We start from the raw sequence: 15,578 nt of genomic DNA on the forward strand, positions 1-15,578 counted from the left end.
TAATTAGTGTGTGCATTATTCTAATGCACACACTAATTAGTGTAAGTAAAGTACACCATAACCTAAATTTGTTAATTAGTGGTTACTTGCAAAATCTAAACATTAATGCACACACTAATTACACACACTAATTAGTGCATGTGTTCTTTACACACAATAATTAGTGTGTGCATTATTCTAATGCACACACTAATTAGTGTAAGTAAAGACGCACCAAAACCTAAATTTGTTAATTATTAGTTACTTGCAAAATCTAAACTTGTTCGATTTGTCAAATTTATTACTTGCATAACCTAATATGTTAAATTTGGGATTGGCCATGCACACACTAATTAGTGTGTGTTAACACACACTAATTAGTGTGTGTTAACACACACTAATTAGTGTGTGATTAGTGTGTGCATTGGCCAATGTGGTTGATCAATGCACACATGCACTAATTAGTGTGTGATCAGTGTGTGCATTGGCCAATGTGATTGGTCAATGCACACACTAATTAGTGTGTGATTAGTGTGTGCATTGGTCAATGGGATTGGTCAATTCACACACTAATTAGTGTGTGTTAACACACACTAATTTGTGTGTGCATTGGCCAATGTGATTGGTCAATGTACACACTAATTAGTGTGTGATTAGTGTGTGCATTGGTCAATGGGATTGGCCAATTCACACACTAATTAGTATGTGTTATCACACACTAATTTGTGTGTGATTAGTGTGTGCATTGGCCAATGTGATTGGTCAATGCACACACTATACTACAACAAAAAAACGTGTTATCGACGCGGCCCGTCGCTATGCACGTCGCTGTGAAACCAGTCGCTATTAGTGACGCGGATAGCGACGCGCATAGCGACGCACATAGCGATGACCATAGCAGAAAATTGTTTTCTTGGGAAGAGGACAGGTAGCCTGGCCTGTGCCCAGTTAAAAGATGGACATAGCCACAACCAGACTTCCTGCCCTCTGCCCAAGAAAGCGAGCAGCACCAAAATATCAACCATGCTCCCGCGCGCAGAAATTTCGGCAGAGTTCCCTTTGTTTTTACATAAACTTTTAAAAAAAACCATATCATGTATACGCCTCCTACATGCTATCCATGTAGGATCTCACATGAGATTTAAGGCCAATGAAAGACAACCGTACCAACTGAAAAGCATAGCCATAACTTAAAAGCATAACCATAACGAACCATAACCATAACTTAAAAGCATAACCATAACGAACCATAACCATAAATTAAAAGCATAACCATAACTTAAAACCATAACCGGCTATAACCACTTTGATCAAAACCATAATGCAGATAACCATAACCATAAACAAAATTAACAATAACCATAAGCATAACCAGAAAGAGAAACAATAACTGTCTATACAATGACAATGAAAATAATCATAACCATAAGGGAAACAATAACTGTCTGAACACTAACTGTTTGTACAAAAAATAGACACACAAGCGTGTCTGTGTCTCACAAAGCTTATAGATGAAATCTGGTCCACTAATGACTAGGCGTCGCAACCTGCACATAGGACAACTCACAAAATTAGTATTGATATTACTTCACATATACTGACTTAATTAAATCAACTCACACATATTAACGTCTCACCTCAAGCGATCAGCGAGACTGTAAGGCCTCCAGTCTACAGGCTCTCTTGAAGCTTCAAGATCATTCAGTACTTCATAGATACCTCTGTGATATCCATCTGACTCCTCCTCGCGTGATGGAGCTCGATGCATCGCAAGATTCTGCGTTTATACAAAAATCAAAGTAATAAGAATACATGATTCATCGCGTTTAAAAAAATGTTATAGTTAAGATTGGATTAGAAACTCACAAACTCATAGTGAAAGGTGTCTAAGCCTCCGCTGCCAAGATGAGATGTCCCCCTAGTCATCTGTCGTACCTGTGCGGACTCACGCTGCTGTCTGAACCGCGTGGCCGCTGTCCACTCATCCTCCCTGATCTACAGCCACGTCTCACGTGGGATGCCCGAAGGCTTCGGCGAGCCGGTCCTAAAAGACTTCCGAGCTGCATCTCGTCGATGTTTGATGGTGTCCCGTGCAACACCCTTGATCCACCGCGCCGAAACAATGGAAGAACCCGGAGCAGGATGGTACTCTCTCAGGATGGTCTCCACTATGTAAGTGACTTTTTTCTTTTCGTGCTGATCCCAAGACGTTAGAATTCTGGTCGAAAACTGTAGCTCCACGAGCTGAAGAATCCGCTGTCGCATCTCAGTCCCGACTCTATCCATGTTAATAGAACCATCTCCCCGTACAATATAGAGCTTGGAGGCACTAGGATCGTGTGCCCCCCAAGGTGTCCGAGGTGTGCCAAGAGGTGTGTCGCGAGGTGTGCCTAGGTGAGACGGGGGTCGTGAGTGATGAGGGGTCAAAGCATCTGTGGACCCTCCTCCACAGCAACCACCACCTCCACCTGACGATCACCGAGATCGGCGAGTGCGCCTGTGCTGCGGAGATGAGGACGTACCCGCTGATAGCCGTTTTTCGGCTTTCCATAAATGCCATAGTAAGCTACCTCACCCTATCAAATCACTGAGGTTATCCCTACCATTTCATTGTACATAGGCGTGTGTGAGTTAGGGAACTTTTCCCATATCTTCTAAAAACCCTCAATTAGCTAGTCACTGGGCTAGTTGAGCCAAAAAAATAAAAATAATAAAAATTATAAGTATATTATGGCCCATTTGTGTGTAAATATTTCATTGTATATAGGACCTAAATAAAAGGATTTTTCATAATTATTTTGGTATTTATTTAAATATATCTACCTATGGTGTGTTATTTATGCTATGTACATTGACTCACCATTACCATATTTTTTCTTACCATTTTGAATACTCTTTATTCCATATAAAAATAATTTCATGCAAGATTCTCTTATTTTTGGTGTAACTCCATCCCAACAAAAATCCAAAAAAACTAGTTCTATTTATGTGTATATTTTTTCACTATTGTGATTTTTTCCTTCCTACATCTATTCTCTATTACTCTCATAATTAGACCAATAAAAATATTCATCTTTTTATGGTAGACTTATAATGAGAGAGATTTATTTTGACCCCTTTATATTTTTTCCACCTATATTATTTATATTTGACATGTACATATTTTTTAGACCCCTCAATATTTGATTTTCTTAGTTGTACTATTCATTTATATCATGATCTCAACAATATCTTCAATTATAGACCTACCAAATAAGGTCAAGGGTATGTGGAATGCATGCATGCACCATGGGGAGCTCACTCTTGGAGGTATTCAAAAGAATCATCCAAAGAAGGACCTCACAAGGACCTTGTGCAGTGGAAAAAACAGTCGGTTTTGCTGAATTTTTAAAGATCACATGCTCCCCGAATTTGAAAAGGTGATACAAACAAAAGTTGTAGCTCCTGAGATGAACTTTCACCTAAAATGTTTTTATATTTTTTTGAGCTACGAGCTGTGAGTTATGATTTTATTGGTGGACCCCAGTTTGCCCATGCTATGCAGCCACACTCCCTCTTCCACTTTATCATTTTCCTCTTTCACACACACTCCTCCCTCTCCTTCCCACTCCCAAACCTGCAACACCCATGTCCTAATTCACCCTCTTCACCATTTCCACATCTCTCACACCTCCATAGCCTTCATCCTCCATTTCTACACCCTATGTGTCCCCCTTTCTCTCTACATATATGTCCATATTACCATACTCTCTTAAGCTTTTAAAGAACTTCAAACATCAGCAAAAATCCAAGGATAACCTCTGCAAATGAAGGAATTTATCATGAATTTTCCAAGGTTTGAAGATAACATAGCTTCATCGACATGCGCTACTTCGCCATGCTGACTGCTTCTTCTTCCGGTGATGTAAAGAGGTGAATGTCAACTTCTCCAAAGCTTCAACCTCTCTTTACAAGCTCATCCCTTCTCTAACTTTTCTCATCATATATCTCACCATTTGGTGAATGATTTTGTAAATATTTTGTAGTGATAATTACTAACTACTAACCACTAACCTCATTGTAAAATGCACCCTCTACTAGAGTAGGCACTCCCAAATTATTCACTCAATCCCTCTCTCCTTTCATCCTCAATAATTCTCTTCCCTTGAGCCCACATCCATGTGACTCAAAGGACAAGAGAGACCCATCCTCATTTAAAAAAATAAAATATGCACAATCTTTTATTTCTTCAAATAAACTTGATTAGGCCTAATCCTAATCGGGGCTTCTAAAACCTATAAATAGAGCCCTTCTCTCCCTTGTAAATTATCCCATGATCACACTACACCACACCATTCTCAACACATAACACACCACTCTTCAAGCCTAGTTGTGTAGAGTGTGTGCATTGTGAGTGCTCTATTCCATCACTACACATAGGTGCATGGAGAAGCTTGAAGTTAGTTATGCCATCTAGAGGAGTGGAGTGATACTATACTCTGCAATCACACTTGTAGCCTACTCTTGTCCATAAATAAGATTCATAGTTTTGGGTGCAATTGTATGCTGCAACTATGACTCTTCTCTCCAAATTGATTTGATAAGTTGGCTCATCATGTGGTTGAAGGTATATTTTCCTTAAAGTTTGTTGTGCCATTTCATGCTTGTTGGTTTGAGGGCTTGTTGAATTGTTTGCCAAAACTTTCAATTGTAAGAGGGTGCTCGGTGAGAGGGCTCCCGTGACCCTAAGACAATTTGTGTATTGGCAACAAGGTCAAGTTTTGTGTTGTCTCTCTATTTCTCATCAAGCTTTGTGTGCATCTAGTCTTTAAGGCTAAGAATGAGTTGCTCAAGTTGATTTGTGTGCTTTACCTCTCTCTGGCATGGTGAATGTTTGTGTTTGGTGTGTGTGGCTATCTTGCATTCCCCTCTCTTTGTGCGTTTGAGTACAAGGAGATATCATGTGCGTCCTAGTTCGCATCTACAACTAGGTGGTGCCCCTTTCCTTGTTTGGTTTCTGGCTGTGGGTTGTTGTTGTCTCTGATTGTGCTTGCCCCAGTCCCAATTGAGCAGCACGGGAGCCTCGAAGGGTGTTTAGAGGCCGCTCTTCTTGTTGCCCGCCCCGGACCACCTCAAATTGGTGCCCCCATTGAGGACGGCTTGTGTATGTTTTGTGTAGGCTCAACCTTTAGCATAATCAAGTAGCTTTCATGAATCACGAGAATTTGTATGATCCCTTCATTCCCATTGCAAGTAAAAGGTACACATAATTGTTAGTACTAAGTTGCAATTTCAACGTGTAATTCATAGAATTTTAGGTCCTCTTAGGTTGGCAGAGATAAACGCATCAGTAAATCCTTTTATTTTGCCTCTCATTAGGTACGACCTTAGTTTGGATGTCTATATTTTTGTTTTGTTTTAAGCATAAGGTCATGCATAGACAATGGATAATGGCCCAAGAATAGAGGTTTTCCCCTTTCATTTCACTCCACACATTAGAATAAACATTGCAATTAGTAGAAAAATCCATTTTCAACAACGTATGGTATTCATGTTTGGTGCCCAAAGAGTAGGAGAAATTCTCGCATCACCAAACCCTGTCATCTTGCCTCTTATTGATTATCATAGGTCATTTGATGTAAATATTTTTATTTTGTTGTAGAAAGATTGCAATTTAGAAAACATTATTGTGTAAATTTTTTTAAGAAAGAAAAACAAAAACGTGTTGTCACTCTGAAACCGATTCAATGGAGGCCCAACACCAAATGTTCGGATATCCTCTTTTCTTTGGAGAGCTTGGAGAGGATGCAGAATTATTTTTAGCAAATTTCAAGATGTCTTGTCGTATCAAGAGGATAGTAACTGATCAAGAACGCGTAGAGATGTTTGAAGTGGTCCTTAGGATATATGCTAGCACTTGGTTTGACTCGTTGCCTGAGGAAGTTAAAGGGAATTACACGGAAGTTGTGAATCATTTCAAGAGATACTTCTTTGATCCCCAAAACACTCAAAAACTATGGCAAGACATTGTTTCTCATAAGCAAAAAGACTTAGATGACTACTACTTGTACAAGCAAGAGTTTCTACGTCTTTGGGCTCTATGGATACGAAATGTTGCTAACCCTGGTGATGGTGCAGAATTTCTAAAGAAGGAGAGGTTCATAGCCGGACTCTTTCCCGACCTTAAGGTAAAAGTTGAGGCGGGTGCACCTGCTACCTTTGAAGCAGCTGAAACTAGGGCTGATGAGAAATATAGGAAACTCAAGTGCTTAAGGGGGGAGGTTCCAATAGAAGGTCTTAGACCCAAAGGTAAGTCACAAGCATCAACATCTAGGGAGCTTCCTGAGGTAACGACGGAAGTGATTGAGAAGTTAAATGAATCTTTAAGCAGCTTGTAAATTCACCTTGCACAAGTTGTAGGTCCAAAGGGACAAGCAAAGAAGTCTGAAGAGCGAGATTCATGACCTAGGAGAGTCTTGCAATGTTGGAATTGCGGTGAGTCTGGACATGGGATGTATAATTGTCCTTGGTCCCGTGGGGAGCCAGGGAGACCTAACTTGAATTACCCAGTGATGAATGCAGGTGAAGGAACTAGTCAGCAACCATGGCTTCTACAAAGGACAAATGGAGCAAGACCACCTCCACAAGGAGTGGAAGGAGTTCCACCTTTGCCAATGTGCATGTAGTAGAGGTGACAAACTCAAATGAGGTTGACATGGAAGCAAATGGCATTAAGCGTGCCCGAGGAAAAGGTAAAGAGAAAGAAGGTGTCACATCACAAAGTGACCATGGACGAGAAAAGAAGGCAAAGGAGACCAAGGAAGCTAAGAGGACTCGGAGTCGTATCAATCTCCAAGACTTCCCTATTGGACATGGTATGCCTCCATACAACTTGTTGGAAGACATGAGAGGTAAGGGTCCTGATATCACATGGCCTCAGTTTCTTGCATTATGCCCACAAGTTAGGAGGGATTTAACAAAGACAGTTAGCACTAGGAGAAAGGTAAAAGAGAGTGTGCCTTTTGTAAAAATTGCACATGCTGAAATGAATGAGGATATTACACCTGTGCTAGATTGTTACATCAAAGGAAGATTGGTTAGGAAAGGTCTAGTGGATGGGGGTGCAAAAATTTTCATCATGACAGAGGGACTCATGCAAAAACTAGGCATGCACATCCATGAGACACCTGAAATTAAAGTCAAGATGGCAAACAATAGCAAAGCTAAGTGTGTAGGCATTTGTAAAAATGTTTGTAGAGGCCTTTGGCATTAAGAAGGCGGTGGATTTTTATGTTATGTCTACCAAAGGAAATGGTTACCCGTTTATCCTAGGGAGACCATGGCTAATGAAAATGCGAGCTTTGCAGGATTGGGAGAGTGGAAAGATAATTTGCAGGAATGACAATCATAAGAAGGTTGTCTTTGACATGAACGAGCAACGCCAAGAGGATCTCCATGAAGAATCATCTCAAAGTGAGACGGAGGAAGGCTGGACCGATAGCACTTCAGAAGGAGAAAGTAGCGGCAGCATTACTGCAGAGGAGTCTTCCATCGAAGTCATGGGGGTAAGGTTTAAGCCAAACAACCAGGAGACCTCTTCTCGAGGTTTGGAAGAGGTAGGTACTCAAGAGAACCAAAATGTGCAAGATGAAGAAATGTTAGAAGGTAGGTTGTCTACAACACTTACAAAGGACGAAAGAGAGGAGTTCAAATGTGTACTAGGGAAATTTTGGAGGCTTTTTGCTAAAGACTACACCGATGTGTGTGGAGTAGATGCTGTTCAACACAAAATTGAGTCTTAGCAAGAGGCCACACCTAAGGCTCAAAAGCTACGAAGGCTAGGAGTCATCAAGGAGCAGGCTTTACTCAAGGAGGTAAGAAAGATTCTAGAAGCAGGTTTCATTTATCCAGTGGAGAATTCAGAGTGGGTCACTCCCGTTGTTGTCACTCCTAAGAAAAACGGCAAGTGGAGGGTGTGTGTGGATTACCGTCCACTTAATGAGGCAACAAAAAGAGATCACTTTCCCCTCCCATTTCAGGATGAGATACTAAATGAGGTAGCAGGTCATGAGAAGTACATTGTGTGTGATGGCTACTCGGGTTACTTTCAAATAGGTATCGCATTGGAAGATCAATTGAAAACAACCTTCATCACTCCTTGGGGTTGTTATGCTTTTAGAGTCATGCCATTTGGCCTGACAAATGCTCCTGCAACTTTCCAACGCTTCATGAACATGGTGTTCCAAGCATTCTTTGGAAAGTCCATTAGGGTTTTTATTGATGATTTTTGCATTTATAGCTCAAAATCATTGTATCTACAAAGGGTAGAAGAAGGTTTAAAGAAGCTCTACGACATGGCAGGTCAACTCAACCCCGACAAGTGTCACATAGGTGAGGATGAAGTGATCTTGCTTGGTCACAGGGTTTTCTATAAAGGCATTGAGGTGGATCCTTCAAAGGCAAAGGCTCTTATTGAGCTCCCATCACCCAAGAATCTCCAAGAGGTCATCTCATTCATTCAAAAGGTGAAGTATATGTCACGCTTTATTCACTTAGCTTCGGAGTTGCTTCATCCTTTGCAAAAGTTGACACAACAAGTAGAATTTGCATGGTTTGATGAGCTTGAAGAGTACTTTTGTAACATTAAAGTCATCCTGTCATAACTACCAACACTCATGCCTCCTTGTTGGGAGTACACATTCTTTGTTAGCTCTAGTGTTGGGAAAGAAACAATTGGAGCGGTTTTGCTACAACAAGATCCCCATAGTACCCGGATGCGACCCATCTACTTTGATAGTAGGGTCATGAATGCTTTGGAGAGAGGCTACACGGAGGCAGAACTCATGACGCTTTCTCTCATGTTTGCGGTGAGAAAGTTTAGATCCTACTTGCTACCAAAACCTTTTGTAATTCTCACTGCAGAAAATTTGTTTCCTTGGGTGTCATCTCAAATGAATCTTAGCACTAGGATCTCAAAGTGGATTATGGAATTGCAAGAGTTCCAATACTCTTTCAAGGTAGAAGATAGTGTGCGTGCACAATTGGCAGGGATCCTTACTTATAGGGTACATGAGAAGGAGATTAAGGTGCCTGAAATAAAGACCCTACCATTGCCACCACCGAAAAATATTCCTAATGCTTTTACCTTGTTCTTTGATGGAGCTTTTCGACGAGTCACAGGAAAAGTAGGGGGAGGGCTAGTGTTGCTCAACCCAAGTCGGGAGGTGGTCATGAACGAGAAGGTCAATCTACTATGTTCAACTAGCAACAATGAAGCAGAATACGACACACTACTTCATGGTTTGAAGATGTCCATTGGCCAAGGGATACAACGTCTCATGGTAAAGGGAGATGCACTTCTCATTGTTAAACAGATTTTAGGCATTTGGGCATGCAAGAATGAAAGCTTACGGACAAAAGTTCATGCCATTCGTAGGATGTTTAATCACTTTGAAGAAGTGCAACTATATCATATTCCTAGGAAACAAAATGAAGATGCCGATTTACTTGCACAACAAGCAGTTACATGTGTTGAGAAAGAAGTGCAGGTCATCATGGTGGCAGCAACTGTCAAGCAACCGAGATACCAGGGATTGGAGTCATTGACTCCCATTATTAGCTACATTTTAGAGGGTGAGTTTCCACAAGACTTCACGAAGGCTCAGAAGAGGAGACTCATGAAAAAGGCAATCGCGTATCTCTTCCTAGAAGGATCCCTCTATCAAAGAGGGAAGGATCAAGTGTGCAGAAGAGTACCAACTATCAAGGAGATTCCAGCCATTCTAAAAGGTTTGCATGAAGAGGCATGTGGTGGTCATTTTGCCCAAGAGTTAACTGTGAAGAAGATTTTTCTTGCGAGGTATGTTTGGCCAAGTCTGCATGTGGATGTCCAACATTGGTGTAAAAGTTGTCACAATTGTCAGGTAAATGGGAATAGAAGATTGGTGTATGGTCCAAGGCAAATCGTGCTTGCAAATGGACCCTTTGAAAAGTGGGGCATTGATGCTATTGGTCCTCTCCCTAGGACAAAAAATGGTAAACTCTACATTCTAGTGGCGGTAGACTATATGACTAGGTGGGTGGAAGCACAAAGTGTGGCAAAGGTAACTGAGAGGACAATGAGAAAATTTGTCTACCCTAACATTTGTTGTAGATTTGGCACACCTTTGGAGATTGTTTCTGATAATGGTCCACGGTTTAGAAAGGGCTTGCTCACAGAGGTCTGTGAAGAACTTCACATTCTACATCGTCATAGTACACCCTACTATCCCCAATCCAATGGTCTGGTAGAAAAAGCTAATGGTGTCATTGCAGGCATCATTAGAAAGATGGTGAGAAACAAGACAAAATTGTGGGATGACTTCTTGGATGGTGCCTTGTGGGCATATCGAACCACATATAGGGAAGCCACGGAGTTCACACCATTTCACTTGGTCTATGGTCAAGAGGCTTTACAACCAATTGAGCTCAACATCCCAACAATACGACTTCATGGCAAAGCAGCACAAGATGATCAAGAAGCATGGATGGATCAACTTCTTACCTTAGCTGAGCTTGAGTGGAAAAGAGAAGAAGCATACGAGTGCTACAAGAGGAAAGCTACGCAGGTGAAGGAGAAGCTTGACAAGAAACTAAAGGACAAAGGCATCAATGAAGGAGATCTTGTGCTAAGGTATGACAATCGACTCGACAATCATTTTGATGCCAAATTTGAAACTAGATGGCAAGGGCCATACATAGTTAAGAAGGCTTTCAATTCAAATTACTATCAACTTATGGACTTGAATGGGAAAGAGCACTCTAGGAAGGTAAATGGTTATCGCTTGAAGCCCTATTTGAGTCGACTTCTACCAAAGGATCTACCAGAGATCTGTCAAAGGGCAGCTATCTCATGTAGGTACTATTCCATGAAGCATGAGCGTGACTCGAGCCAAAATGCCGAGGGGCCAAACAATGAAGACCTCGTCAAGGACTCTGAAGCACTCTCTTTGGAAAAGATGCTCTATGATGGTACATGAATATACCATCATCCTCGGGGAGGGCTAATGATAGCCGTTTTTCGGCTTTCCATAATTGCCATAGTAATCTACCTCACCCTATCAAATCACTGGAACATTTTGGTTATCCCTACCATTTCATTGTACATAGGCGTGTGTGAGTTAGGGGACTTTTCCCATATCTTCTAAAAACCCTCAATTAGCTAGTCACTGGGCTAGTTGAGCCAAAAAAATAAAAATAATAAAAATTATAAGTATATTATGGCCCATTTGTGTGTAAATATTTCATTGTATATAGGGCCTAAATAAAAGGATTTTTCATAATTATTTTGGTATTTATTTAAATATTTCTACCTATGGTGTGTTAATTATGCTATGTACATTGACTCACCATTACCATATTTTTTCTTACCATTTTGCATACTCTTTATTCCATATAAAAATAATTTCATGCAAGCTTCTCTTATTTTTGGTGTAACTCCATCCCAACAAAAATCCAAAAAAACTAGTTCTATTTATGTGTATATTTTTTCACTATTGTGATTTTTTCCTTCCTACATCTATTCTCTATTACTCTCATAATTAGACCACAAAAAATATTCATCTTTTTATGGTAGACTTATAATGAGAGAGATTTATTTTGACCCCTTTATATTTTTTCCACCTATATTATTTATATTTGACATGTACATATTTTTTAGACCCCTCAATATTTGATTTTCTTAGTTGTACTATTCATTTATATCATGATCTCAACAATATCTTCAATTATAGACCTACCAAATAAGGTCAAGGGTATGTGGAATGCATGCATGCACCATGGGGAGCTCACTCTTGGAGGTATTCAAAAGAATCATCCAAAGAAGGACCTCACAAGGACCTTGTGCAGTGGAAAAAACAGTCGGTTTTGCTGAATTTTTAAAGATCACATGCTCCCCGAATTTGAAAAGGTGATACAAACAAAAGTTGTAGCTCCTGAGATAAACTTTCACCTAAAATTTTTTTATATTTTTTTGAGCTACGAGCTGTGAGCTATGATTTTATTGGTGGACCCCAGTTTGCCCATGCTATGCAGCCACACTCCCTCTTCCACTTTATCATTTTCCTCTTTCACACACACTCCTCCATCTCCTTCCCACTCCCAAACCTGCAACTCCGATGTCCTAATTCACCCTCTTCACCATTTACACATCTCTCACACCTCCATAGCCTTCATCCTCCATTTCGACACCCTATGTGTCCCCCTTTCTCTCTACATATATGTCCATATTACCATACTCTCTTAAGCTTTGTAAAGAACTTCAAAAATCAGCAAAAATCCAAGGATAACCTCTGCAAATGAAGGATTTTATCATGAATTTTTCAAGGTTTGAAGATAACATAGCTTCATCGACACGCGCTACTTCGCCATGCTGACTGCTTCTTCTTCCGGTGCTGTAAAGAGGTGAATGTCAACTTCTCCAAAGCTTCAACCTCTCTTTACAAGCTCATCCCTTCTCTAACTTTTCTCATCATATATCTCACCATTTGGTGAATGATTTTGTAAATATTTTGTAGTGATAATTACTAACTACTAGCCACTAACCTCATTGTAAAATGCACCCTCTACTAGAGTAGGCACTCCCAAATTATTCACTCAATCCCTCTCTCCTTTCATCCTCAATAATTCTCTTCCCTTGAGCCCACATCCATGTGACTCAAAGGACAAGAGAGACCCACCCTCATTTAAAAAAATAAAATATGCACAATCTTTTATTTCTTCAAATAAACTTGATTAGGCCTAATCCTAATCGGGGCTTCTAAAACCTATAAATAGAGCCCTTCTCTCCCTTGTAAATTATCCCATGATCACACTACACCACACCATTCTCAACACATAACACACCACTCTTCAAGCCTAGTTGTGTAGAGTGTGTGCATTGTGAGTGCTCTATTCCATCACTACACATAGGTGCATGGAGAAGCTTGAAGTTAGTTATGCCATCTAGAGGAGTGGAGTGATACTATACTCTGCAATCACACTTGTAGCCTACTCTTGTCCATAAATAAGATTCATAGTTTTGGGTGCAATTGTATGCTGCAACTATGACTCTTCTCTCCAAATTGACTTGATAAGTTGGCTCATCAGGTGGTTGAAGGTATATTGTCCTTGAAGTTTGTTGTGCCATTTCATGCTTGGTGGTTTGAGGGCTTGTTGAATTGTTTTCCAAAACTTTCAATTGTAAGAGGGTGCTCGGTGGGAGGGCTCCCGTGACCCTAAGACAATTTGTGTATTGGCAACAAGGTCAAGTTTTGTGTTGTCTCTCTATTCTCATCAAGCTTTGTGTGCATCTAGTCTTTAAGGCTAAGAATGAGTTGCTCAAGTTGATTTGTGTGCTTTACCTCTCTCTGGCATGGTGAATGTTTGTGTTTGGTGTGTGTGGCTATCTTGCATTCCCCTCTCTTTGTGCATTTGAGTACAAGGAGATATCGCGTGCGTCCTAGTTCGCATCTACAACTAGGTGGTGCCCCTTTTCTTGTTTGGTTTCTGGCTGCTGGTTGTTGTTGTCTCTGATTGTGCTTGCCCCAGCCCCAATTGAGCAACACGGGAGCCTCGAAGGGTGTTTAGAGGCCGCTCTTCTTGTTGCCCGCCCTGGACCGCCTCACTGCCTCTGCCCCACCCCTAGGTGTCGAAGCGGCCGTGATGGGAGAAGAAGGCGTGGTACCCATAGGCGTCCTGAACCCCGTAGGCGTCCCCCCCCCCTAGGTGTCGGACCCTCAGGTGTGAAGCCTGGAGGCGTAGTACCCGTGCCTCTAGCTACCCAGTATTGAGAAACCTCTGCCATCTAAGCAGGCGTCATCCGTGTAACGAAGCCCATGAATGCATCTGCACTCATGGAAGCGGGATCTGGAATCTCGTCTGCCATACTAAAGTCCTGCATAAAGAAAGTAAAACAAAGCATCAGAACACAGTTGTTTAAATTAACTTTAAGCTTAATTTTAAATCAAAGTCTTCATACAAACACTTACAGGCCTAGGCCTCGACGAGTGAGGCATCATCGATAAGATCTTGCACCGTATCATCGTCTGTCTCTAATTGCAAACATAACTCTGCCCCAACTCGTTCTGGCAGATTGTCTTCATCCATTGCATCTTCATCTACAAGTGTCAATTCTGGCTCGTCTACGTCATCCCTCGTATATCTGTCACCTTCCTCTGCCATACCTTCGTCCATCTCATCTAATGTCACAGTAGTATGGACGTCGTCTGATTGACTTTCCTCCAGGAGATCTTGCCCTTCAAATACTTGTTTATTTCTTGGAGAAACCTTAACCACAAACCACCATTGTCGCTCTCGAGGGTCCGGTACAAAGACCACTTGCTCGCAATGTTCGGGGAGAGCAAATGTGTCGCTCGCATCTGTCCAAGTCTTTGTATCTATTTGCACAAGTTTGTTTCCATCTCTGCGTACCGTTGCATTGCGACCAGAAGTAATCACCTTGAACCACTTCACATCCAACAAGAACATCTTAAAGTGCCTGAAGCTTACTTTCAGGATATCTGACAGCAGACCACAGTAATCCAGGTTGCTAGTGCTCTCATTCGTGTCTCTAGCACTGGCCCTGCTCTTTTGCATGAAACTAACCATTACCCCACTGTCAAACGTATTTCTTCTGCTGTCAATTTGTTGTGTTCTGAAATGCTTTCCATGCGACCACAGTGCCATGTATGTATGATACTTCCAGTCACATCCAATAGCCAGCTCTCCCTCTTCTAGAGATATGGGTTCTCCGATCTCTCGAGCTGCTCTCACTGTCTTGTCCAACCATGCCATTGTAGGGAATTCAGGTAGAGGAGCGAGATAGTCTGGTAAGGGTAAGCCTCTAGTCGTTCGACTTCGCCTGAAATCCTGTCGCTCTACACTGGCCCTGCTCTTTTGCATGAAACTAACCATTACCCCACTATCAAACGTATTTCTTCTGCTGTCAATTTGTTGTGTTCTGAAATGCTTTCCATGCGACCACAGTGCCATGTATGTATGATACTTCCAGTCACATCCAATAGCCAGCTCTTCCTCTTCTAGAGATATGGTTTCTCCGATCTGTCGAGCTGCTCTCACTGTCTTGTCCAACCATGCCATTGTAGGGAATTCAGGTAGAGGAGCGAGATAGTCTGGTAAGGGTAAGCCTCTAGTCGTTCGACTTCGCCTGAAATCCTGTCGCTCTAGATTGCGTCTCTCTTTCTCTTCTTCGTACCTTTCAAGCCATTTTTGCATCGACGCTGAATTCACTATACAGAACTTCATGATATTTTCTTGCATGGCCAGGTTCATTTTATTCGGCACCCCTTGCCCTTGCGGCTCCTCTCCCACCAGTCTTGCATCCTCCTCATCCCTCCACAATCGAGGCATTTCTGGGTCAGAAACGGATAGAAATTCGGTCGTCAATACAAGAGACTTTTGCACCAGCCATCCTTTTGCCATGCTCCCCTCTAGACGCGCTTTTTGGAAAACAAAACCCTTAAGGGTTTTCATGAACCGCTCTAGAAAGAACATCCAACAGCTGTGGACTGTACCTGCCACTGCAACCTCATCTACTACATGGACAAGCAAGTGCATTTGGATAGTTAGGCAGCTCGTGGGTA

The sequence above is a fragment of the Adiantum capillus-veneris genome, chromosome 1 (assembly GCF_014529385.1).
Source record: "Adiantum capillus-veneris isolate H3 chromosome 1, ASM1452938v2, whole genome shotgun sequence".
In the NCBI taxonomy this organism is placed as follows: Eukaryota; Viridiplantae; Streptophyta; class Polypodiopsida; order Polypodiales; family Pteridaceae; genus Adiantum; species Adiantum capillus-veneris.